The sequence below is a fragment of the Somniosus microcephalus genome, chromosome 2, assembly GCF_052327205.1.
Source record: "Somniosus microcephalus isolate GS21.2 chromosome 2, FLI_Smic_1.0, whole genome shotgun sequence".
NCBI lineage: Eukaryota > Metazoa > Chordata > Chondrichthyes > Squaliformes > Somniosidae > Somniosus > Somniosus microcephalus.
Genome location: NC_140988.1, coordinates 358,204,710 through 358,229,463, shown reverse-complemented (window position 1 = coordinate 358,229,463; position 24,754 = coordinate 358,204,710).

Below are 24,754 nucleotides of genomic sequence, written 5' to 3'. Positions count from 1 at the left end.
TTTCCCGGTCCCATCCTCTAAGGGACCAACATTCACTTTAGCCACCCTTTTTCTTTTTATATAGCTGTAGAAACTCTTGCTATCTCTTTTTATATTTTTTGCTAGTTTACTTTGATAATCTATCTTCCCTTTCTTAATTAATCTTTTAGTTATTGTTTGCTGGCTTTTAAATGCTTCCCAATCTTCTATCCTCCCACTAGATTTGGCTAATTTATATGCCCTTGTTTTCAGTCGAATACTATCCTTTATTACTTTACTAAGCCACGGATGGCTGTCTTTTCTTTTACTCCCCTTTTTCCTCAGTGGAATATATTTATCTTGAAAGATGTGAAATATCTCCTTGAAGGTAGACCACTGCTCTTGTACCGTCTTACACTTACCTGTGCTGTACCTGCCCTGGGAGTGTTTGATGGGACAGTGTAGAGGGAAGATTACTCTTTATTTAGCCCCTGCTGTACCTCTCGTGGGAGTGTTTGATGGGACACTGCAGAGGGAGCTTTACTCTGTATTTAACCCATGCTGTACCTGCTTTGGGAGTGTTTGATGGGACAGTGTAGAGGGAGCTTTACTCTGTATCTAACCCATGCTGTACCTGCCCTGGGAGTGATTGATGGGACAGTGTAGAGGGAGCTTTACTCTGTATCTAACCCCGTGCTGTACCTGCCCTGGGAGTGTTTGATGGGACAGTGCAGCGGGAGCTTTACTCTGTATCTAACCCGTTTTGTACACAACCTTGTTACCTTAGTGACAATTCTCATCTTTGTTTTGAAATCCATCCAGCCCTACAACCCTCCAAGATCTCTGCGCTCCTCCAATCATGACCTCTTGAGCATCCCTGATTTTAATCGCTCCACCATTGGTGGCCGTGCCTTCAGCTGCCTGGACCCTGAGCTCTGTAATTCCCTCCCTAAACCTCTCCGCCTCTCTCTCTCTTTAAGACACTCCTTAAAATCTACCTCTTTGACCAAGCTTTTGGTCACCTGTCCTAATATCTCCAAATGTGGCTCGCTGTCAAATTGTGTTTGATAATCACTCCTGTGAAAGGGCTTGGGATGTTTTACTACATTGGAGGCTCTATCTAAATGCCTGTTTGAAGTGTGGTTGGGAGGAGCCTGTGGAAACTGAGAGGAGGGTCAGGAGTCACAACAGAAGAGGCTGGAAAAACTCAGCAGGCCAGGCAACATTCGTGGAGAGAGAAACAGTCAACGTTTGGACCTGCTGAGTTTTTCCAGTCTCTTCTGTTGTTATTTCGGATTTCCAGCACCCGCAGTATTTTGCTATGGTAGGAGGGTGAGGAGATTGGGATTGGAACAGGGGCAGAGGATTGCTGTGCAGACGGGGTAAATCCAGGGTCTGCTCAGTTCCCAACAGCTGTTTCACGCGGCCTGAGGTTTTTTGGGTGCTGCACAGTCCTTGCTGCCAATCGCCTGAGGCTCTGATTCCGAGCTGGCAGCACATTCACCCAACCTTGTTTGTGTGTGAATCTGAAAGAATGCGAGAGCGATAATAATCGCGGCTGTTTCCCAAAGCGGGGAGCGCTCGGTGGGACAGGGGCTGTGGGAGGTCGCTGGGCAGAGTCCAATCCCCCGTGTGGAGCCAAGAGCCGGTTGGTTTGCAATGAGTGTTGTCCGTTACGGGACTGCATATATTTCTCTCTCTCTCTCTCAGTTTTGGTGTGTCTGCTTTCCTCGGGGTTTCCCCCCCCTTGCTGAATTCCACCCCCTTTCCATCGCTGCAGGACTGGTCTGATTCAGCGATCAGTCAAGAAAATTAATTCCCCCAAAAACTTTCTCGTGTTTCTTTCGGTTGAGTTTAGCGAAGTTGCAGAAATGTCGGATCAGAAATCCCAGGGGATTGGGATTTTGTGTAAAGGAGGCGAGTGCAATGTTTTAGAGCCAGTGTGATTGTACGGGCCAGTCTTATTGGAAGTGTTAGTATCAGGGACAATCGCAGTGTTATAGTGGGTGTTAGGGATTGGGGTTGATCTTCAAGGACCAATGGGTAACTGGTGGTGTCTCCTCCAGCTTTTGAGAGAATGCACAGGAACAGGAGGAGGCCATTCAGCCCCTCGAGCCTGTTCCGCCATTCAATGAGCTCATGGCTGATCTCTGACTTCATATACCCGCCTTTGGCCCGTATCCCTTAATACCTTTGGTTAACAAAAAACTATTGATCTCAGACTTAAAATTAACAATTGATCTGGCATCAGTTGCCATTTGCAGAAGAGAGTTCCAAACCTCTACCACCCTTTGTGTGTAGAAGTGTTTCCGAATTTCACTCCTGAAAGGTCTGGCTCTAATTGAAGAGATTCCCCTGAGGAGAGGCTGTGTTGCATTGGGGGTATGGTCAGGGATTGGCTACAGTTGGGTACGTGTTACCATTGTGGTCAGGGATTGGCTACAGTTGGGTACGTGTTACCATTGTGGTCAGGAATTGGTTAGGATTGGGTAAGTGTTATCATTATGGTTAGGGATTGGTTAGGATTGGGTAACTTACCATTGTGGTTAGGGATTGGTTAGGGTTGGGTACGTGTTACTATTGTGGTTAGGGATTGTTTAGGATTGGGTAAGTGTTACCATTGTGGTTAGGGATTGGTTTGGGTTCGGTGTTATTGTGGTTAGGGTTTGGTGTTATTGTGGTTAGGGATTGGTTAGGGTTTGGTGTTATTGTGGTTAGGGATTGGTTAGGATAGCAAAATACTGCAGATGTTGGAAATCCAAAATAACAACAGAAAATGCTGGAAAAACTCAGCAGGTCAGGCAACATCCGTGGAGAGAAATTTGGGTTGACGTTTCGGGTCGAACCCTTGTGGTTAGGGATTGGTTAGGGTTGGGTAAGTGTTATCATTGTGGTTAGGGATTGGTTAGGGTTGGGTAAGTGTTATCATTGTGGTTAGGGATTGGTTAGGGTTGGGTAAGTGTTATCATTGTGGTTAGGGATTGGTTAGGGTTGGGTAAGTGTTATCATTGTGGTTAGGGATTGGTTAGGGTTGGGTAAGTGTTATCATTGTGGTTAGGGATTGGTTAGGGTTGGGTAAGTGTTATCATTGTGGTTAGGGATTGGTTAGGGTTGGGTAAGTGTTATCATTGTGGTTAGGGATTGGTTAGGGTTGGGTAAGTGTTATCATTGTGGTTAGGGATTGGTTAGGGTTGGGTAAGTGTTATCATTGTGGTTAGGTTTGAACTTGTCTCACTTGTGTTAGTTTGTCTGGAGTGGAGTGGGGCTGGGTTAATGTTTGTGTAACAGTTAGTGCTCTTAAGGCTTGCTTCCTATTTTTATGCAAACGCTTTTTGTTGTGATGTGTTGGGGCTATTTTGATTTGTCTTTGACGTGACTGTGTGAATGCGGCTTCAGTTCTCACTCGGGTTAATGTTGATTGGTTTGCAGCTGGTGTGATGCCTCATCACGTAAATTCTGTGCTTCCCCATTTTCATCCTGTGAGTGAGGAAGCTAATGTTTTCTCAGCCCTTCCTTTGCTTGACTTTATTTAACCCACACTATTTTCTAATTATGTTCATCACCACCTTGGCGACCAATATTCAGCCCTCCTTCTCCTTAATCATTGCTGAGATATTACTACATTTCTTTATTACCTTATATCTGACTATTTGAGTGCTCTCATTGCAGGCCTCTCTGCTTCGACAGAACACTCTGGCCCCATCCTTTGCCACACAGGACCCCTACACATCCATTAACCCCATCCTTTACCGCACAAGACCCCTATACATCCATTAACCCCATCCTTTACCGCACAAGACCCCTACACATCCATTAACCCCATCCTTTACCACACAAGACCCCTACACATCCGTTAACCCCATCCTTGCAAAGTCCACTGGCTTCCGGCATCCCAATAGACCATGGTGGTGGACCATTAAACAACTAACGGGAGGAGGAGGCTCCATGAATATCCCTATCCTCAATGACGGTGGAGCCCAGCACGTGAGGTTCACCAGACTGGTTCCTGGGATGGCAGGACTGTCGTATGAGGAGAGATTGGGTCGATTAGGCCTGTATTCACTAGAGTTTAGAAGAATGAGAGGGGAATCTCATTGAAACGTATAAAATTCTGATGGCTAGACAGACTGGATGCAGGGAGGATGTTTCCCCTGGCTGGGGGTTCTAGAACGAGGGGTCGCAGTCTCAGGGTATGGGGTAGGACATTTAGGACTGAGATGAGGAGAAATTTCTTCACTCAGAGGGTGGTGGACCTGTGGAATTCTCTACCACAAAAGGCTGTGGAGGCCAAGTCACTAAATATATTTAAGAAGGAGATAGATAGATTTCTAGACACAAAAGGCATCAAGGGGTATGGGGAGAGAGCGGGAATATGGTATTGAGGTACAGGATCAGCCATGATCATATTGAATGTTGGAGGGCTTGAAGGGCCGAATGGCCTACTCCTGCTCCTATTTTTCTATGTTCTATATTTCTAAAAGACAAGGCTGAAGCGTTTGCAACCATCTTCAGCCAGAAGTGCCAAGTGGATGATCCATATCAGCCTTCTCCTGAGGTCCCCACCAGCACGGAAGCTAGTCTTCAGCCAATTCGATTCACACCACGTGATATCAAGAAACGGCTGAGCGCACTGGATACAGCAAAGGCTATGGGCCCCGACAACATCCCGGCTATCGTGCTGAAGACTTGTGCTCCAGAACTAGCTGCGCCTCTAGCCAAGCTGTTCCAGTACAGCTACAACACTGGCATCTCTCCGACAATGTGGAAAACTGCCCAGGTATGTCCTGTCCACAAAAAGCAGGACAAATCCAACCTGGCCAATTACCGCCCCGTCAGTCTACTCTCAATCATCAGCAAAGTGATGGAAGATGCCATCGACAGTGCGATCAAGCAGCACATACTCACCAAAAACCTGCTCACTGATGCCCAGTTTGGGTTCCGCCAAGACCACTCGGCTCCCGACCTCATTACAGCCTTGGTCCAAACATGGACAAAGGAGCTGAATTCCAGAGGTGAGGTGAGAGTGACTGCCCTTGACATCAAGGCAGCATTTGACTGAGTGTGGCATCAAGGAGCCCTAGTAAAACTGAAGTCAATGGGAATCAGGGGGAAAGCACTCCACTGGCTGGAGTCATACCTAGCACAAAGGAAGATGGTTGTGGTGGTTGAAGGTCAATCATCACAGCCCCAGGACATCGCTGCAGGAGTTCCTCAGGGCAGTGTCCTAGGCCCAACCATCTTCAGCTGCTTCATCAATGACCTTCCCTCCAACATAAGGACAGAAATGGGGATGTTCGCTGATGACTGCACAGTGTTCTACGCCAATCACAACTCCTCAGATAATGAACCAGTCCGTGCCCGCACGCAACAAGACCTGGACGACATTCAGGCTTGGGCTGATACGTGGCAGGTAACATACGCACCACAGAAGTGCCAGGCAATGACTATTGTCAACAAGCGAGAGTCTAACCAGCTCCCCTTGACATTCAATGGCATTACCATCACCGAATCCCCCACCATCAACATCCTGGGGGTCACTATTGACCAGAAACCTAACTGTGGCAACAAGAGCAGGTCAGAGGCTAGGTATTCTGTGGCGAGTGTCTCACCTCCTGACTCCCAAAGCCTTTCCACCATCTACAAGGCACAAGTCAGGAGTGTGATGGAATACTCTCCACTTGTCTGGATGAGTGCAGCTCCAACAACACTCAAGACGCTCGACATCATCCAGGACAAAGCAGCCCGCTTGATTGGCACCCCATCCACCACCTTAAACATTCACTCCCTCCACCACCGGCGTACCGTGGCTGCAGTGTGTACCATCTACAAGATGCACTGCAGCAACTCGCCAAGGCTTCTTTGGCAGCACCTCCCAAACCCGCGACCTCTTCCACCTAGAAGGACAAGGGCAGCAGGCGCATGGGAACACCACCACCTCCAAGTTCCCCTCCAAGTCACACACCATCTCGACTTGGAAATATATCGCTGTTCCTTCATCGTCGCTGGGTCAAAATGCTGGAACTTCCTCCCTAACAGCACTGTGGGAGCACCTTCACCACATGGACTGCAGCGGTTCAAGAAGGTGGCTCACCACCACCTTCTCGAGGGCAATTAGGGATGGGCAATAAATGCTGGCTTTGCCAGCGATGCCCACATCCCATAAACGAATAAAAAAAAAGATATTGTCCAGGGAATGCCTCAGGGCTGCAACCCTGGCACTTATGCTGTGATTGTGTCAGCCGCTGAACTCTACCACTGACACCAATGAAGTTGGTGAGGTCAGGAGACGGGGGCCAGGAGAGCCAGGCCTCTGGAGGTTTGGGATGAACCTGCAGTGCCCCTCCAATATGAAAAGTATATAAATTCTGGCTGAAGCTTGGCAGGACAAGGGGCTCCGTGTTTCCCCCGCCCTGGTCTGTCCTCCCACCTCAGGTCCTCTACCCCCCCCACCACCTACCTCAGGTCCCCCCCCACCTACCTCATGTCCTCTCCCCCCCCTCCTCCTACCTCAGGCCCTCCCCCCCCTCCTCCTACCTCAGGCCCTCACAGAATCACAGAATCACAGAAACCCCACAGTGCAGATAGGGGCCATTTCGGCCTATCGAGCCTGCACCGAGACATATCCCACCCGATCCCCGTAACCCCTACACCAACACATATCCCACCCTATCCCCGTAACCCCACGTATTTAATCCCCCTAACACTAAGGGTCAATTTATCATAGCCAATCAACCTAACCCGCACATCTTTGGACTGTGGGAGGAAACCGGAGCACCCGGAGAAAACCCACGCAAACACGGGGAGAATGTGCAAACTCCACACAGACAGTCGCCCGAGGCCAGATTCGAACCCGGGTCCCTGGCGCTGTGAGGCAACAGTGCTCCTCCTACCTCAGGCCCCCCCTTCCTCCTACCTCAGGCCCTCTACCCCCTCCTCCTACCTCAGGCACTCCCCCCCCTCCTCCTACCTCAGGCCCTCCCCCCCTCCTCCTACCTCAGGCCCTCCCCCCCCTCCTCCTACCTCAGGCCCTCCCCCCCTCCTCCTACCTCAGGCCCTCCCCCCCTCCTCTTACCTCAGGCCCTCCCCCCTCCTCCTACCTCAGGCCCTCCCCCCTCCTCCTACCTCAGGCCCTCCCCCCCCTCCTCCTACCTCAGGCCCTCCCCCCCCTCAGGTCCTCTCCCCCCCCTCAGGTCCTCTCCCCCCCCTCAGGTCCTCTCCCCCCCCACCCCTCAGGTCCTCTCTCCCCCCCCTCAGGTCCTCTCCCCCCCTCAGGTCCTCTCCCCCCCCTCAGGTCCTCTCCCCCCCCCCCTCAGGTCCTCTCCCCCCCCTCAGGTCCTCTCTCCCCCCCTCAGGTCCTCTCCCCCCCCTCCCTCAGGTCCTCTCCCCCCCCTCAGGTCCTCTCCCCCCCCCCGTCAGGTCCTCTCCCCCCCCTCAGGTCCTCTCCCCGCCCCTCAGGTCCTCTCCCCCCCCCTCATGTCCTCACCCCCCCCTCAGGTCCTCACCCCCCCCTCAGGTCCTCTCCCCCCCCCCACCCTCAGGTCCTCTCCCCCCCCACCCTCAGGTCCTCTCTCCCCCCCCCCACCCTCAGGTCCTCTTCCCCCCCTCAGGTCCTCTTCTCCCCCCCTCAGGTCCTCTCCCCCCCCCTCAGGTCCTCTCCCCCCCCCCACCCTCAGGTCCTCTCCCCCCCCTCAGGTCCTCTCCCCCCCCCCACCCTCAGATCCTCTCCCCCCCCTCAGGTCCTCTCCCCCCCTCCCTCAGGTCCTCTCCCCCCCTCCCTCAGGTCCTCTCCCCCCCCCCACCCTCAGGTCCTCTCCCCCCCTCCCTCAGGTCCTCTCCCCCCCCCTCAGGTTCTCTCCCCCCCCTCAGGTCCTCTTCCCCCCCCCTCAGGTCCTCACCCCCCCTCAGGCCCACTCACTTAACCTATCTATACCCCTTTGCAGACTTTGTGCCCTCCTCACAACTTGCTTTCCCACCTATCTTTGTATCGTCAGCAAATTTGGCTACAGCACACTCGGTCCCTTCATCCATAGAAACATAGAAACATAGAGATAGGAACAGGAGTAGGCCATTCGGCCCTTCGAGCCTGCTCCGCCATTCAATGAGATCATGGCTGATCTTCGTCTGAGATCATAGCTGATCTTACCAGTTCAGTACCCCGTCCCCGCCTTTTCTCCGTAACCCTTAATCCCCTTAGCCTTCAGAAATATATCCAATTCTCTCTTGAAAATATTTATTGAATTAGCCTTCACAGCCCTCTGTGGCAGGGAATTCCACAGGCTCACCACTCTTTGAGTGAAGAAATTCTTCCTCATCTCTGTTTTAAATGATTTGCCCGCTATTTTTAGACTGTGGCCCCTGGTTCTGTGCTCCCCGGCCATTGGAAACATTCTCTCTGAATTCAGCCTGTCCAGGCCTGCCATAATTTTATATGTTTCGATGAGATCCCCTCTCAATCTTCTAAACTCCAGTGAGTACAAGCCCAAACTATTTAATCTCTCTTCGTAGGTCATTCCCGCCATTCCAGGTATCAGTCTGGTGAATCGCCGTTGCACTCTTTCCATGGCAAGAACATCCTTCCGCAGATGGGGCGACCAAAACTGTACACAATACTCCAGATGCGGTCTCACCAGCACCTTGTACAGCTGTAGTAAGGTATCCCTATTCCTATACTCGAACCCCCTTGATATGAAGGCCAACATACCATTTGCCTTCTTAATCGCCTGTTGCACCTGCATGCTCTCCTTCAGTGACTGGTGCACAAGAACACCCAGGTCCCTCTGCACTTCCCCATCTCCCAATCTATTGCCATTTAGATAATAATCTACCCTCCTGTTTTTACCCCCAAAGTGGATAACCTCGCATTTATCCACATTATAGTGCATCTGCCACGTATCCGCCCATTCCCCCAACCTGTCCAAATCGCACTGTAGCCTCCTGACATCCTCATCAGAGCCCACCCCTCCTCCTAGTTTAGTGTCTTCAGCGAATTTGGAAATATTGCATCCAATTCCCTGATCCAGATCATTTATATATATTGTGAACAGCTGGGGTCCCAGGACAGATCCTTGCGGCACCCCGCTGGTCACTGCCTGCCACTCCGAAAACGAGCCGTTTATTCCAACTCTCTGTTTTCTATCCGCCAGCCAGTTCTCTATCCACGTTAATACTTTGCCCCCAATCCCATGAGCCTTAATTTTGCATGATAATCTTTTGTGTGGAACCTTATCGAAGGCTTTCTGGAAGTCAAGGTACACCACATCCACTGGCTCTCCCCCATCTATTTTACCAGTTACTTCCTCAAAAAATTCCAGCAGATTAGTCAAACACGATTTACCCTTTGTAAATCCATGTTGACTCTGTCCGATCCTTTCCCCATTTGTCAAGTGCTCCGCTATTTTATCCTTAATAATGGACTCTAGCATTTTGCCCACAACCGATGTAAGGCTTACTGGTCTATAATTCCCTGCTTTCTCTCTACCCCCCCTTTTTAAATATTGGGGTAACATTAGCTACCCTCCAATCCACGGGTACTGTTCCCGAATCAATGGAGTTCCGGAAGATGATCCTTAGAGCATCTGCTATCTCCAGGGCCACCTCCTTAAGTACCCTAGGATGTAGTTTATCAGGCCCCGGGGATTTGTCGGCCTTCAGTCCCCTCAACTTACCCAACACCATATCCCTAGAGATACTAATTTCTGTCAGCTCCTCCCTCTCATTAGTCCCTATGTTTGCCGATATTCCTGGGAGGTTATTTGTGTCCTCCTTTGTGAATACAGAACCAAAGTATGAGTTTAATTGGTCTGCCATTTCCTTATTCTCCATTATATATTCTCCCAAGTCATTAATGTAGATTGTAAATAGTTGAGGCCCCAGCACTGATCCCTGTGGTACCCCACTAGTTACAGTTTGCAATAGAAAGTTGCAGCACGGAAGGAGGCCATTTCGGCCCATCGTGTCCGTGCCGGCCAACAAAGAGCAATCCAGCCTAATCCCACGTCCCAGCTCTTGGTCCATAGTCCTGCAGGTTACGGCACTTCAAGCGCACATCCAAGTACTTTTTAAATGTGGTGAGAGTTTCTGCCTCTCCCACCCTTTCAGGCAGTGAGTTCCAGACCCCCACCACCCTCTGGGTGAAGAAATTTCCCCTCAAATCCCTTCTAAACCCTCCACCAGTTACTTTAAATCTGTGCCCCCCTGGTTTTTGACCCCTCTGCTAAGGGAAATAGGTCCTTTCTATCCACTTTATCTAGGCCCCTCATAATTTTATACACCTCAGTAAGGTCTCCCCTCAGACTCCTCTGTTCCAAGGAAAACAGACCCAGCCTATCAAATCTTTCCTCATAGCTAAGATTCTCTACTCCCGGGAACATCCTTGTACATCTCCTCTGTACCCTCTCTAGTGCAATCACATCTTCCTGTTAGCTGCACACATTAAGGGTTATTCAACTATGGGAGGCACATCAGGCAAGCACATGGCTGCATTCATTAAGGGCCCACTCCTGCCCTGGGAGTGTTTGACGGGACAGTGTAGAGGGAGCTTTACTCTGTATCTAACCCGTGCTGTATCTGCCCTGGGAGTGTCTGATGGGACAGTGTAGAGGGAGCTTTACAACCACGGGTTAATTGAGTGTTAATGGAAACAAGAGTTATGTAATGATTGTTAAAAATTGCAGGAAGCTACTTTAGAAGAAACCACTCTTCGTTTATTGAGAAAGACACAGAAAAATACTTCGATAATGTACAATTCGATTTGGTTTGAATGCTTGAAATAGCAGATTAAAAATTGTGAGTACAATGAAGTTTGCTTCCCGCTATTAATTACGAAGTACCTAAAATAATTCAACACTCCTCATGATAAGAGCAGGGATTAATATTGTGGAGAATGTTTGAGGGAAAAACATCAGCAGCGAAATTGGTAAATTATAAATCTTTACATCAACATATGAGTGAACATTTCCAAGTCAGTCTGACTTGTCTTTCTTCCTGGACAGCAAAACCAATGTTTATTTCTGTTAAGTCATAGCTTTTCCTGCTTTTTGTTTATAGTTCAGTGACACAAATAGTGTGTATATTTGTAAATTGTAAAATAACAAAAATAGATCACATTTCTGTGACATTTTTATGTCTTAAACGATTCAAGTTGTGGCTCGGAATCTGTACTCTTTTTTTCTCTTTCTTTCTTCTGTCTCCTCCTCTTCCAGTTCTCATTGTTTCTTTCTTTCTTTCCTTCTTTCTTTCCTTCTTTCTTCTGTCTCCTCCCCTTCCTCCTCCAGTTCTCATTTTTTCCTTCCTTCTTTCCTTCTTCTTTCCTTCATTCCTTCTTTCCTTCTTCTTTCTTACTTTCTTTCTTTCCTTTTTCTTTCCTTCTTTCTTTCCTTCTTCTTTCTATCTCTTTCTTTCTTTCCTTCTTCCTTCTTCTTTCCTTTTTTCCTTCTTTCTTTCTTTCTTCCTTCTTTCTTTCTTTCCTTCTTTCTTTCCTTCTTCTTTCTTTCTTTCTTTCCTTCTTCTTTCTTTCTTTCCTTCTCTTTCTTTCTCTTTCTTTCTTCTTTCTTTCTTTCCTTCTTTCTTTCTTTCTTTCTTTCTTCTTTCCTTCTTTCTTTCTTCTTTCCTTCTTTCTTTCTTCTTTCTTTCTTTCCTTCTTTCTTTCCTTCTTTCTTTCTTCTTTCCTTCTTTCTTTCTTCTTTCTTTCTTTCCTTCTTTCTTTCTTTCTTTCCTTCTTCTTTCTTTCTTTCCTTCTTCTTTCTTTCTTTCTTTCCCTTTCCTTCTTTCTTTCGGGGTCGGTCGGGGCGGGAGGCTTTTCTTTCTTCTTCTTTCCTTCTTTCTTTTTCTTTTCTTTCATCTTCTTCTTTTCCTTCTTCTTCTTTCTTTACCTTCTTCTTTCTTTCTTTCTTCTTCTTCTTTCTTTCATTCTTTCCTTCTTTCATTCTTCTACTTCTTTCTTTCTTTCCTTCTCTATCTTTCTTTCCTTCTTTCTTCTTTTCTTTCTTCCTTTCTTTCTTTCTTTCTTTCTTACTTCTTTCTTTCTTTCCTTCTTTCTTTCTTCTTTCTTTCTTTCTTCTTTCTTTCCTTCTTTCTTTCTTTCCTTCTTTCTTTCTTTCTTCTTTCTTTCCTTCTTTCTTTCTTTCTTTCCTTCTTCTATCTTTCTTTCCTCTCTCCCTTCCTTCTTTCTTTCTTCTTTCTTCCTTCTTCTTTCTTTCCTTCTTTCTTTCTTTCTTTCCTTCTTTCTTTGTTTCCTTCTTTCTTTCTTCTTCCTTCTTCTTTCTTTTCCTTCTTTCTTGTTTCCTTCTTCTTTCTTTCTTTCCTTCTTCTTTCTTTCTTTCTTTCTTTCCTTCTTCTTTCTTTCTTTCTTTCTTTCCTTCTTCTTCTTCTTTCTTTCCTTCTTTCTTCTTTCCTTCTTCATTCTTTCTTCCTTCTTTCTTTCTTTCCTTCTTCTTTCTTTCTTTCCTTCTTCTTTCTTTCCTTCTTTCTTTCTTTCCTTCTTTCTTTCGTTCTTTCCTTCTTCTTCTTTCCTTCTTTCCTTCTTTCTTTCTTTCCTTCTTTCTTTCCTTCTTCTTTCTTTCTTTCCTTCTTTCTTTCCTTCTTTCTTTCTTTCCTTCTTCCTTCTTTCTTTCTTTCTTTCCTTCTTTCTTTCTTTCCTTCTTCTTTCTTTCCTTCTTTCTTTCCTTCTTTCTTTCTTTCTTCTTTCTTTCTTTCTTTCCATCTTTCTTTCTCTTTCTTTCCTTCCTTCTTTCCTTCTTCTTCTTTCTTTCTTTCTTTCTTTCTCTTCTTCTTTCTTCTTTCTTTCTTTCCTTCTTCTTTCTTTCTTTCCTTCTTCTTTCTTTCTTTCTTTCTTTCCTTCTTCTTTCTTTCTTTCCTTCTTCTTCTTTCTTTCTTTCTTTCCTTCTTTCTTTCCTTCTTTCTTTCTTTCCTTCTTCCTTCTTTCTTTCTTTCCTTCTTTCTTTCTTTCCTTCTTCTTTCTTTCTTTCTTTCCTTCTATCTTTCCTTCTTTCTTTCCTTCTTCTTTCTTTCTTTCCTTCTTTCTTTCTCTTTCTTTCTTTCCTTCTTTCCTTCTTCTTTCTTTCTTTCTTTCTTTCCTTCTTCTTCTTTCTTCTTTCCTTCCTTCTTTCCTTCTTCTTTCTTTCTTTCTTTCTTTCTTTCCTTCTTTCTTTCCTTCTTTCCTTCTTTCTTTCCTTCTTTCTTTCCTTCTTCTTTCTTTCTTTCTTTCTTTCCTTCTTCTTTCTTTCTTTCCTTCTTTCTTTTCTTTCCTTCTTTCTTTCTTTCTTCTTTCCTTCTTCTTTCTTTCTTTCCTTCTTCTTTCTTTCTTTCCTTCTTTCTTTCTCTTTCTTCTTTCCTTCTTTCCTTCTTCTTTCTTTCTTTCTTTCTTTCTTTCTTTCCTTCTTCTTCTTTCTTCTTTCTTTCTTCTTTCCTTCTTCTTTCTTTCTTTCTTTCTTTCTTTCCTTCTTTCTTTCCTTCTTTCCTTCTTTCTTTCCTTCTTTCTTTCCTTCTTCTTTCTTTCTTTCTTTCTTCCTTCTTCTTTCTTTCTTTCCTTCTTTCTTTCTTTCCTTCTTTCTTTCTTTCTTTCTTTCCTTCTTCTTTCTTTCTTTCCTTCTTCTTTCTTTCTTTCTTTCTTCTTTCTTTCTTTCTTTCTTTCTTTCTTTCTTTCCTTCTTCTTCTTTCTTTCCTTCTTTCCTTCTTTCTTTCTTTCTTTCTTCCTTCTATCTTTCTTTCTTTCCTTCTTTCTTTCTTTCTTTCCTTCTTCTTCTTTCCTCTTTCTTTCTTTCCTTCTTTCCTTCTTTCTTTCTTTCCTTCTTCTTTCTTTCTTTCTTTCCTTCTTCTTTCTTTCTTTCCTTCTTCTTTCTTTCTTTCTTTCCTTCTTTCTTTCCTTCTTTCTTTCCTTCTTTCCTTCTTTCTTTCCTTCTTTCTTTCTTCTTTCTTTCTTTCTTTCCTTCTTCCTTCTTTCTTTCTTTCCTTCTTCTTTCTTTTCTTCTTTCTTTCCTTCTTTCTTTCCTTCTTTCTTTCTTCTTTCCTTCTTCTTTCTTCTTTCCTTCTTCTTTCTTTCTTTCCTTCTTCTTCTTTCTTCCTTTTCTTTCCTTCTTCTTTCTTTCTTTCCTTCTTTCCTTCTTTCTTTCCTTCTTTCTTCCTTCTTCTTTCCTTCTTTCCTTCTTTCCTTCTTCTTTCTTTCTTTCTTTCCTTCTTCTTTCTTCCCTTCTTTCCTTCTTTCTTTCTTTCTTTCCTTCTTTCCTTCTTCTTTCTTTCTTTCCTTCTTTCTTTCCTTCTTTCTTTCCTTCTTTCTTTCTTTCTTCTTTCTTCTTTCTTTCCATCTTTCTTTCTCTTTCTTTCCTTCCTTCTTTCCTTCTTCTTTCTTTCTTTCTTTCTTTCTTTCCTTCTTCTTCTTTCTTCTTTCTTTCTTTCCTTCTTCTTTCTTTCTTTCCTTCTTCTTTCTTTCTTTCTTTCTTTCCTTCTTCTTTCTTTCTTTCCTTCTTCTTTCTTTCTTTCTTTCTTTCCTTCTTTCTTTCCTTCTTTCTTTCTTTCCTTCTTCCTTCTTTCTTTCTTTCCTTCTTTCTTTCTTTCCTTCTTCTTTCTTTCTTTCTTTCCTTCTATCTTTCCTTCTTTCTTTCCTTCTTCTTTCTTTCTTCCTTCTTTCTTTCTCTTTCTTTCTTTCCTTCTTTCCTTCTTCTTTCTTTCTTTCTTTCTTTCCTTCTTCTTCTTTCTTCTTTCCTTCCTTCTTTCCTTCTTCTTTCTTTCTTTCTTTCTTTCTTTCCTTCTTTCTTTCCTTCTTTCCTTCTTCTTTCCTTCTTTCTTTCCTTCTCTTTCTTTCTTTCTTTCTTTCCTTCTTCTTTCTTTCTTTCCTTCTTTCTTTCTTTCCTTCTTTCTTTCTTTCTTTCTTTCCTTCTTCTTTGTTTCTTTCCTTCTTCTTTCTTTCTTTCCTTCTTTCTTTCTCTTTCTTGCTTTCCTTCTTTCCTTCTTCTTTCTTTCTTTCTTTCTTTCTTTTCCTTCTTCTTCTTTCTTCTTTCTTTCCTTCTTTCCTTCTTCTTTCTTCTTTCTTTCTTTCTTCCTTCTTTCTTTCCTTCTTTCCTTCTTTCTTTTCTTTCTTCCTTCTTCTTCTTCTTTCTTTCTTTCCTTCTTCTTTCTTTCTTTCCTTCTTTCTTTCTTCCTTCTTTCTTTCTTTCTTCTTTCCTTCTTCTTTCTTTCTTCCTTCTTCTTTCTTTCTTCTTTCTTCTTCTTTCTTCTTCTTTCTTTCCTTCTTCTTTCTTTCTTTCCTTCTTTCCTTCTTTCTTTCTTTCTTTCTTTCCTTCTATCTTTCTTTCCTTTCTTCTTTCTTCTTTCTTCTTCTTCTTTCTTTCCTCTTTCTTTCTTTCCTTCTTTCCTTCTTTCTTTCTTTCCTTCTTCTTTCTTCTTTCTTCTCTTCTTCTTTCTTTCCTTCTTCTTTCTTTCTTTCCTTCTTTCTTTCCTTCTTTCTTTCCTTCTTTCCTTCTTCCTTCTTCCTTCTTTCTTTCTTTCTTTCTTTCCTTCTTCTTCTTCTTTCCTTCTTTCCTTCTTTCTTTCCTTCCTTCTTCTTCTTTCTTTCTTTCTTTCCTTCTTTCTTTCCTTCTTTCTTTCTTTCTTTCCTTCTTCTTTCTTTCTTTCCTTCTTCTTTCTTTCTTTCCTTCTTCTTCCTTTCTTTCCTTTCTTTCCTTCTTCTTTCTTTCTTTCCTTCTTTCCTTCTTTCTTCCTTCTTCTTTCCTTCTTCTTTCCTTCTTTCCTTCTTTCCTTCTTCTTTCTTTCTTTCTTTCCTTCTTCTTTCCTTCCTTCTTTCCTTCTTTCTTTCTTTCTTTCCTTCTTTCCTTCTTCTTTCTTCTTTCCTTTCTTTCTTTCCTTCTTTCTTTCCTTCTTCTTTCTTTCTTGCTTTCTTTCCTTCTTCTTTCTTTCTTTCCTTCTCTTTCTTTCTTTCCTTCTTTCTTTCCTTCTCTTTCTTTCTTTCCTTCTTTCCTTCTTCTTTCTTTCTTCTTCTTTCTTCTTTCTTCTTCTTTCCTTCTTCTTCTTTCTTTCCTTCTTCTTTCTTTCCTTCTTCCTTTCTTTCTTCTTCTTTCCTTCTTTTTCTTTCTTTCCATCTTTCTTTCTTTCCTTCTTCTTTCTTTCCTTCTTCCTTTCTTTCTTTCCTTCTTTCTTTCTTTCTTTCCTTCTTCTTTCCTTCTTTCTTTCTTTTCTTCTTTCTTTCCTTCCTCTTTCTTTCTTTCCTTCTTTTCTTTTCTTTTTCTTTCTTTCTTTCTTTCTTTCTCTTTCTTTCTTTTCTTCTTCTTTCTTTCCTTCTTTCCTTCTTTCCTTCTTCTTTCTTTCTTTCTTTCCTTCTTTATTTCTTTCCTTCTTCTTTCTTTCTTTCCTTCTTCTTTCTTTCTTTCTTTCCTTCTTCTTTCTTTCTTTCTTTCTTCCTTCTTCTTCTTTCTTTCTTTCCTTCTTTCTTTCTTTCCTTCTTCTTTCTTTCCTTCTTCTTTCTTTCCTTCTTTCTTTCTTTCTTTCCTTCTTCTTTCTTTCTTTCTTCTTTCTTTCTTTCTTTCCTCTTTCTTTCTTTCCTTCTTTCTTTCCTTCTTTCTTTCCTTCCTTCTTTCTTTCTTTCCTTCTTCTTTCTTTCTTTCCTTCTTCTTTCTTTCTTTCCTTCTTTCTTTCTTTCCTTCTTTCTTTCCTTCTTCTTTCCTTCTTTCTTTCTTTCCTTCTTTCTTTCTTTCTTTCTTTCCTTCTTCTTTCTTTCTTCTTTCTTTCTTTCCTTCTTTCTTTCTTCCTTCTTCTTTCTTTCCTTCTTCTTTCTTTCCTTCTTTCTTTCTTTCTTTCCTTCTTCTTTCTTTCTTTCTTTCTTCTTTCTTTCTTTCTTTCCTCTTTCTTTCTTTCCTTCTTTCTTTCCTTCTTTCTTTCCTTCCTTCTTTCTTTCTTTCCTTCTTCTTTCTTTCTTTCCTTCTTCTTTCTTTCTTTCTTCCTTCTTTCTTTCTTTCCTTCTTTCTTTCCTTCTTCTTTCCTTCTTTCTTTCCTTCTTTCTTTCTTTCTTTCTTCCTTCTTCTTTCTTTCTTCTTTCTTTCTTTCTTTCTTTCCTTCTTTCTTTCCTTCTTTCTTTCCTTCTTTCTTTCTCCTTTCTTTCCTTCTTCTTTGTTTCTTTCTTTCCTTCTTCTTTCTTTCCTTCTTTCTTTCTTTCTTTCTTTCCTTCTTCTTTCTTTCCTTCTTTCTTTCCTTCTTCTTTCTTCCTTTCCTTCTTTCTTCTTCTTTCTTTCTTTCTTTCTTTCCTTCTTTCTTTCTTTCTTTCCTTCTTCTTTCTTTCTTTCTTTCTTTCCTTCTCTTTCCTTCTTTCTTTCCTTCTCTTTCCTTCTTTCTTTCTTTCCTTCTTCTTTCTTTCTTTCTTTCCTTCTTTTACCTTCTTTCTTTCCTTCCTTCTTTCCTTTCTTTCTTTCTTGTCTCCTCCTCCTCCTGTTCTCTTTTTTCTCTTTCTTTCTGTCCACTTCTTTCCACTTCTGTCCTCTTCTTTCCTCTTCTGTCCACTTCTGTCCATTTCTTTCCACTTCTTTCCACTTCTGTCCTCTTCTTTCCTCTTCTGTCCACTTCTGTCCACTTCTTTCCACTTCTTTCCACTTCTGTCCACTTCTGTCCACTTCTGTCCACTTCTTTCCACTTCTGTCCACTTCTGTCCACTTCTTTCCACTTCTTTCCACTTCTTTCCACTTCTGTCCTCTTCTTTCCTCTTCTGTCCACTTCTGTCCACTTCTTTCCACTTCTTTCCACTTCTGTCCACTTCTGTCCACTTCTTTCCACTTCTGTCCTCTTCTGTCCACTTCTTTCCACTTCTGTCCACTTCTGTCCACTTCTGTCCACTTCTTTCCACTTCTGTCCACTTCTGTCCACTTCTTTCCACTTCTGTCCTCTTCTTTCCTCTTCTTTCCACTTCTTTCCACTTCTTTCCTCTTCTGTCCACTTCTGTCCACTTCTTTCCACTTCTGTCCACTTCTGTCCACTTCTTTCCACTTCTGTCCTCTTCTTTCCTCTTCTGTCCACTTCTGTCCCCTTCTTTCCACTTCTGTCCTCTTCTTTCCACTTCTTTCCACTTCTGTCCACTTCTTTCCACTTCTGTCCTCTTCTTTCCACTTCTGTCCACTTCTTTCCACTTCTGTCCACTTCTGTCCTCTTCTTTCCTCTTCTTTCCTCTTCTTTCCTCTTCTGTCCACTTCTGTCCACTTCTTTCCACTTCTGTCCTCTTCTGTCCACTTCTTTCCACTTCTGTCCTCTTCTGTCCACTTCTTTCCACTTCTGTCCACTTCTGTCCCCTTCTTTCCACTTCTGTCCTCTTCTTTCCTCTTCTGTCCACTTCTTTCCACTTCTTTCCACTTCTGTCCTCTTCTTGCCACTTCTGTCCACTTCTGTCCACTTCTTTCCACTTCTGTCCTCTTCTTTCCACTTCTCTCCACTTCTGTCCACTTCTTTCCACTTCTTTCCTCTTCTGTCCACTTCTGTCCACTTCTGTCCACTTCTTTCCACTTCTTTCCACTTCTGTCCTCTTCTTTCCTCTTCTTTCCTCTTCTGTCCACTTTTGTCCTCTTCTTTCCACTTCTTTCCACTTCTGTCCTCTTCTTTCCTCTTCTGTCCACTTCTGTCCACTTCTGTCCACTTCTTTCCACTTCTGTCCACTTCTGTCCTCTTCTTTCCACTTCTGTCCTCTTCTTTCCTCTTCTGTCCACTTCTGTCCCCTTCTTTCCACTTCTTTCCACTTCTGTCCACTTCTTTCCACTTCTGTCCTCTTCTTTCCACTTCTGTCCACTTCTTTCCACTTCTGTCCTCTTCTTTCCACTTCTGTCCACTTCTGTCCTCTTCTTTCCACTTCTGTCCACTTCTTTCCACTTCTGTCCACTTCTGTCCACTTCTGTCCACTTCTGTCCTCTTCTGTCCTCTTCTGTCCTCTTCTGTCCACTTCTGTCCACTTCTGTCCACTTCTGTCCTCTTCTGTCCTCTTTCTCTTTTTCTTTTTATTCCTCTTCCTCCTCCTCCTCCTCACCCGAGGCGGGTCTGTGAGGAGCCACTTGGTCCTGAGGAATCTGCAAGCCATGATGCTGTGCCATGTTGTGAAGTACACAGCAAACCACGATGATTCTGGAGACCCTGGCTGCTGAGTACTGTAGGGCTCCACCTGATCTATCCAGGCATCTGAAGCGCATCTTCAGCAATCCGATGGTTTGCTCAATAATGCATCTGGTGGAAGTGTGGCTGGAGTTGGAGCGCTCCTCAGCTACGTTGTTGGTCTCCTCAACGGCATCATTAGCCACGTCCTCAGGGGCTAGCCCTTGTCTCCAAGTAGCCATCCCTGAAGTTCGTCTGGCGGCCTGAATAGCGGAGGCACAGTAGACTGGCGCAGTATGAGGGAGTCATGGCAGCTGCCGGGGTACTTGGCACAAACATGTAAAATCTCCTTCTTGTGGTCACACACCAGCTGAACGTTAAGGGAGTGGAAGCCCTTGCGGTTGACAAAAACTCCTGGATTGCGATGGGGTGCCCTAAGGGCCACATGTGTGCAGTCAATGATGCCCTGCACCCTTGAAAAGTCTGGTTTGACTCAGCGCTCGCACAGGTACTTCTGGCTTCAGGCCAGAGCTTTGCAGTTGGATTTAACTTTCAGTGCCATAGCCTTGAGTCGCCACATATAATGGGGGCTGCAATGGGTGGAAATGTTGGCTTACTGCATTGCATTCAAAGGGCTCAGAGACACCGTGAGAGAGTGCCAGTCATGGCCAGATGGAGAAGGGCCAACAGGCATCAGCACAGGAGGCCTTACCCACCCAGGGTATACCGCCAGCAGTTCTCATATCTGAACATGTCTGAGGAGCACTGTGTTCGGAGGCTGCAATTCAGAAGGGAGGTGGTCACTGAGATCTGCCACTTGCTTCGCAGAGATCTGCAGCCACAGCTGAGGAGTAGGATGTCTCTGTCGGTGGCAGTGAAGGTGACAGTGGCTCTCAACTTCTATGCCACCGGCTCCTTCCAATCCGCTACTGGGGACATTGCCAACATCTCCCAGTTCGCAGTACATTGCTGCATCTGCCAGGTGACCAATGCCCTTTTCAGAAGGAGACATCAGTACATCTCCTTCCCCATGACCCTGGACAAGCAGCAAGAGTGTGCAATGGGATTTGGAGGAATAGCGGGCTTCCCCATGGCCCAGGGCGCCATTGACTGCACGCATGTGGCTTTGCGGGCAACTCTACAGAATGCCGAGGATTACCGCAACCGGAAGGGCTACCATTCACTCAACGTCCAGTTGGTGTATGAGCACAGGCAGCTCATACTAGCTGTCAATGCCCGCTTTCCAGGCAGCAGCCACGATGCCTTCATCCTGCGCCAGACTTCTGTGGCAGACATTTTCGAAGCCCAGGCTCACCCATGAGGATGGCTTCTCGGGGACAAAGGCTATCCTTTGTGCACCTGGCTGATGACCCCGCTCCGTGCACCCAGCACCCCTGCTGAAGAGCGATAATGACAGCCATCAAGCTACCAGGAACATCATTGAGCACACAATCGGCGTGCTCAAGCAACGGTTCCGCTGTCTGGATCGTTCCGGAGGAGCCCTACAGTACTCGCCTGAGCGAGTCTCCCATTTCGTTGTAGTGTGCTGCATGCTGCACAACCTGGCTATCCTCAGGACTCAGCCACTGCCAGCAGACATTGGAGGACCACCAGAGGAGGAGGAGGAGGATGAGGAGCACCAAGATGGGAGGGAGGCACAAAGTGCAAGGGCTGTCCGTCGGCAGCTTATTGCAACTCAGTTCTAGGCCCCCTCTCAGGGAATGGCTTGTGCCAATGAAAGAACATGAATGGAGCCGCTCCGCAAGCCCTCAGCCGGTCAAGGCAACAAATAGTTCAAACTGCAAACATGGACAATGTGATTAAATAAAACTTTTTACTGTGCAAACTCTGTGCCCTTCCCGCATGACAAACTAATTCAGATAAACCCCCCAAAAAACAAACAGTCAGAGACATAACTGGCTCTCACAACCTTCAGAAAATGAAAAAAACAGTTAAACAAAAATGACCATGATCTTCGGCCTTCATACAAAAAACAAACACTACAGTCTCAGCCTTCATAAAAAACAAACACAACAGTCTCAGCCTTCATAAAAAACAAACACAACAGTCTCAGCCTTTATAAAAAACAAACACAACAGTCTCGGCCTTCATAAAAAACAAACCTTCTCGGCCTTCATATATAAAAAAACCTTCTCGGCCTTCATATATTAAAAAAAGCCTTCTCGGCCTTCATATATAAAAAAAACATTTGGCCACACCTTCTACTTTTTCCCCTGCGAGGGTGACCCACCTCGCTTCCGCGAGTGGCCCTTTCCCGCCCTGCAGCTCCTCCTCAATGGGACCCCAGTGGCTGCAGCAAGGCTGGGGAAGGCTGCTGAGAGTCAGATAGTGAGACGGCAGATGCCCTTGGGGGACGGCCTGGACCAGCTCTGGGCCTGGAGGGCCCGGCTGCTGACTGCTCCAACTCTGCTTGGGTGGCAGTAGTCTGTCCTACGGGTGGTGGCAGCTGCAGTGGAGGAGTGACAGTGTTGGCTGCAGGAATGCTGCCAACCTGACAGAGCACAGGCATTCCCTGGTCGGCTGATGCACTCGCACGGGCCAGCACTGCAGCATGCGCAGCAATCTGCTGAAACACAGACTACTGGGCTGCTGCGGCGCAGCGAGGGTCCCGGCGATGCCTGGCCAATCCAGCAAGGGTGGCAGCAGTTAGTGCCCTTGTGGCCCTGATCTGTGTCTGCATCAGACCAGCCAGTGAATGCACGACTGAGCACTTGGCTGGAAGCCGCCTGTGCTGCCGCGAAGTCCTGAAGACTCCTTGCCTGTGCTGCACTGAATTCTTGCAGACTCCTGGCCTGTGCTGCCCCGAATTCCTGAGCACTCCTTGCCAGTGACTCTATGGAGTCAGGCATCCTTGCCACTGCAGCCATGAGCTCAGTGTGCCTGTGCTCAGCCTGGGCGCCCATTTCACCAAGGAGCCACACCTCCTCTGCGCTCACCGTAGCAGGACTGGAGACCGCACTCATCCTCCGGGGAGAAGGCCGATGAGCTTCCCCACCCCTCCCGCATTGCTGCAGCCCGCTGGGCCCCGGAGCTTCACTCTCCTCAGACCCTTCCCCCCCCCCACCCTGCTCCCCTCCAGGGAAGACGTGTCCCCATCATGGCCATGGGCTGCCTCGGCTGAGGGTGGCACTGATGGGCTTCCTCTTCCTCCTCCTCGAATTCAGAATCACTGACAGTGGCAGCTTGAGGGCCCGCCTCCTCACTTGGTGATTCAGCATCTGAAAGCAGGGAGGCACAAGAGTTGCTTTAGAGTGAGGAGATGGCGGCAGCGAGGGAGGCATGAGTGCTGCTATGCACTGCATTGGTTCGATAGTGGCAAAAGATGCTGGTGTGAGGCACAAGTGGAAAGAGAGAGGTCAAAAAGGTGATGACCTTACCATTGCTGTGCAGAACAGGGTCGGCATCTCCACTGGCGACGGGGTGTAAGGGTCACAAGGATCCCAAGGACACAGCAGGGTCCCAGAAAGCTGCGGATTGCCCGAGCTAAGAAGGGGGCATTTCCCCAGAAACCTGTTTAAACTGTGTGATTTTGAAATGTGTGTGCGTGGTAATTTCTAGTTTAAGCTGAGGGGAAGGTGGGGGTCTCCCAGTTGGGGAGAGGCCATACGAGAACCTCTACCCGGAGTTGGAAGGGGTCCCCGGACCCCGGAAAGGAGGAATTTTTGGATCCCATGAAAAACATTTTCTTTAAAAAGGCAACACATCATTCTCAACCGACAGAACATTCCAGAAGGAAGGGTGAACTGGGGGCCATTAGCATCTAAAGGCCCTGGTCACCCCAACCCAAAACACCAGATGCAACACCTCTACAGGGCAAGAGCTCAACCCAAAACAAACCTCACAAAGAGGGAACAGACTGGTCAGAGCCAGGAGCTTCCAAAGCCAAACAAGACAAAGGAAAAGGATTAACGGACAATCTAGTCTACACTTCGCACCTACTCACACTTTGAGCACCAGACCGGACACAAAGGGACAGCCATCACCGGACCATTATTGGTATCTAAAGACAAAGGACTCTCAAGCCCAGATACAGTATAACTGGGGTGAGAATCTCACAGACAGCATGTGCGTGTGGAGGCAGAGTCGAAGGAACGCCCGACGAGAAGGAAGGAAGAAGAAGCCCGCGGACCACGGAGGCATCGGAACCAGAGACCGGAGAGCGAGGGGGGAGAAAAGCGCGCTGTTCCGGACCGAAAGCGTTTTCAAACCGTATGAAAGGGGACTGTGAGTATGAGCGCTCCTCAATGAGGATCACCCCACTTAGTGATAGGAGGATGGGAGGCTTGTGGTAATAGGAATAGGGTTTAAAGTCATTTTAGTTCGGTTTCACCCTATGTTTTCCCTTCCCAGAACGATTGGTTAAGTTCAAAGTTCTATGTTTAAGGTACTGTTTTAAGAACTTGTTCAGGTTTAAAGACATCAAGGAACTTTCAGTGGGAAGTGCTGTGTGGAGTTCGGTACTGAGATTATTGCCTTGCCTGTGTTTCACGTGTCCAAATAAAGTGAGTTGTATCTTTTATCCGGTGTCTGCTTCTGGTTACTGCAATTTGAATCTGTCACAAATGTCCAAGCTGTAATTCGCGTTGTAGAACAGTAGTGGGGGAAGTGGGATTCGAAACCTCACACCAGTAATTTGGGGGATGAGCTGCAATTGGGAATGAGCTGTTAGATTAAGTGGGACAGGCTGAAACTCTGCCTGGGGTTGTATCTGGTATAAACAACGAAGAAACACTTACTCAGAGAAATTCTCTGAGGACTGTGATTTGCTATAAACAGTCAAAAGCCCCAAACTCCTCAGGGACTGTACATCAGCCTGAGGTACCCAGGACTACCTGGGTGTAAGATAACCCCCCTTACAAAATGGCGAGCCAGGTAGGAGAATGTGTAAGCAAAGACAATGTGACAGACAGCAGTCCAGAGGTTGAACCAGAAACTAGAATGAAGGAGAAACTAGGAGACTATATCTGTACCAAGCTCAGTGTTAGAAAACCATGGGTGATGGGCCTGCTGCGCAGTGCACGCCCAGAGGCAGCTGCAGCAAAGTGGACCCAGGGTAAAGACCACAAAGCTAAGGTGGAGAAGGCAGTCTGGCTGCTGTGCCTAGAAAAGCAAGTAAAGTTGCTCGACAGGCAGGTGGCGACCCTCCAAGCAGAGGTGGTAGATTTAAAAGAAAGGTCCCGTGCCGAGGTGTTAGATTTAGAGGAGCAGGCTCGGGCAGCAGGGGAGGTAGCAAAGGAAAAGATAGCAGCGGTGGAAGAGAAGCTGGCTGAGGCACTTGAGCAACTAGCGGACGAAAGGAGAGAAAGGGCTATGGAGGCAGAGAGTTCTCGAATTTACAAGGAGTACCTGCAGGCGCAGGTAACAGGAGCCCAAACTGCAGCATTGAGGCTGCAAGAAAGAAATGCTCGCTATGCTCAAGAGAACGCTGAGTTGGGGGAGGATTTAAAGGAGGTTAGGGCAGCCTGGAAGCTCACGTGGCAGGAGGCGAGTCAAGCCCCGGCTACGGACCACGGCCCCTGCCTGGACCAAATCAAGTACCTCACCCAAGCTATAGCTAAGTCCCAGAGAGGCGTAGTGTGTTCGGTCACACCGGCCCCAGAAAGGGGGCAGGAGGAGGAAGAGGAGGTTAGGCCCCTCCCCACAGCCCCTGTAATGGAGCCGGAGCTTGAGCCACAGGAGCCAAGCAAGCCGGTGGGACCAGGGCCAGTGTGTCCCGTCGCCCACGTTA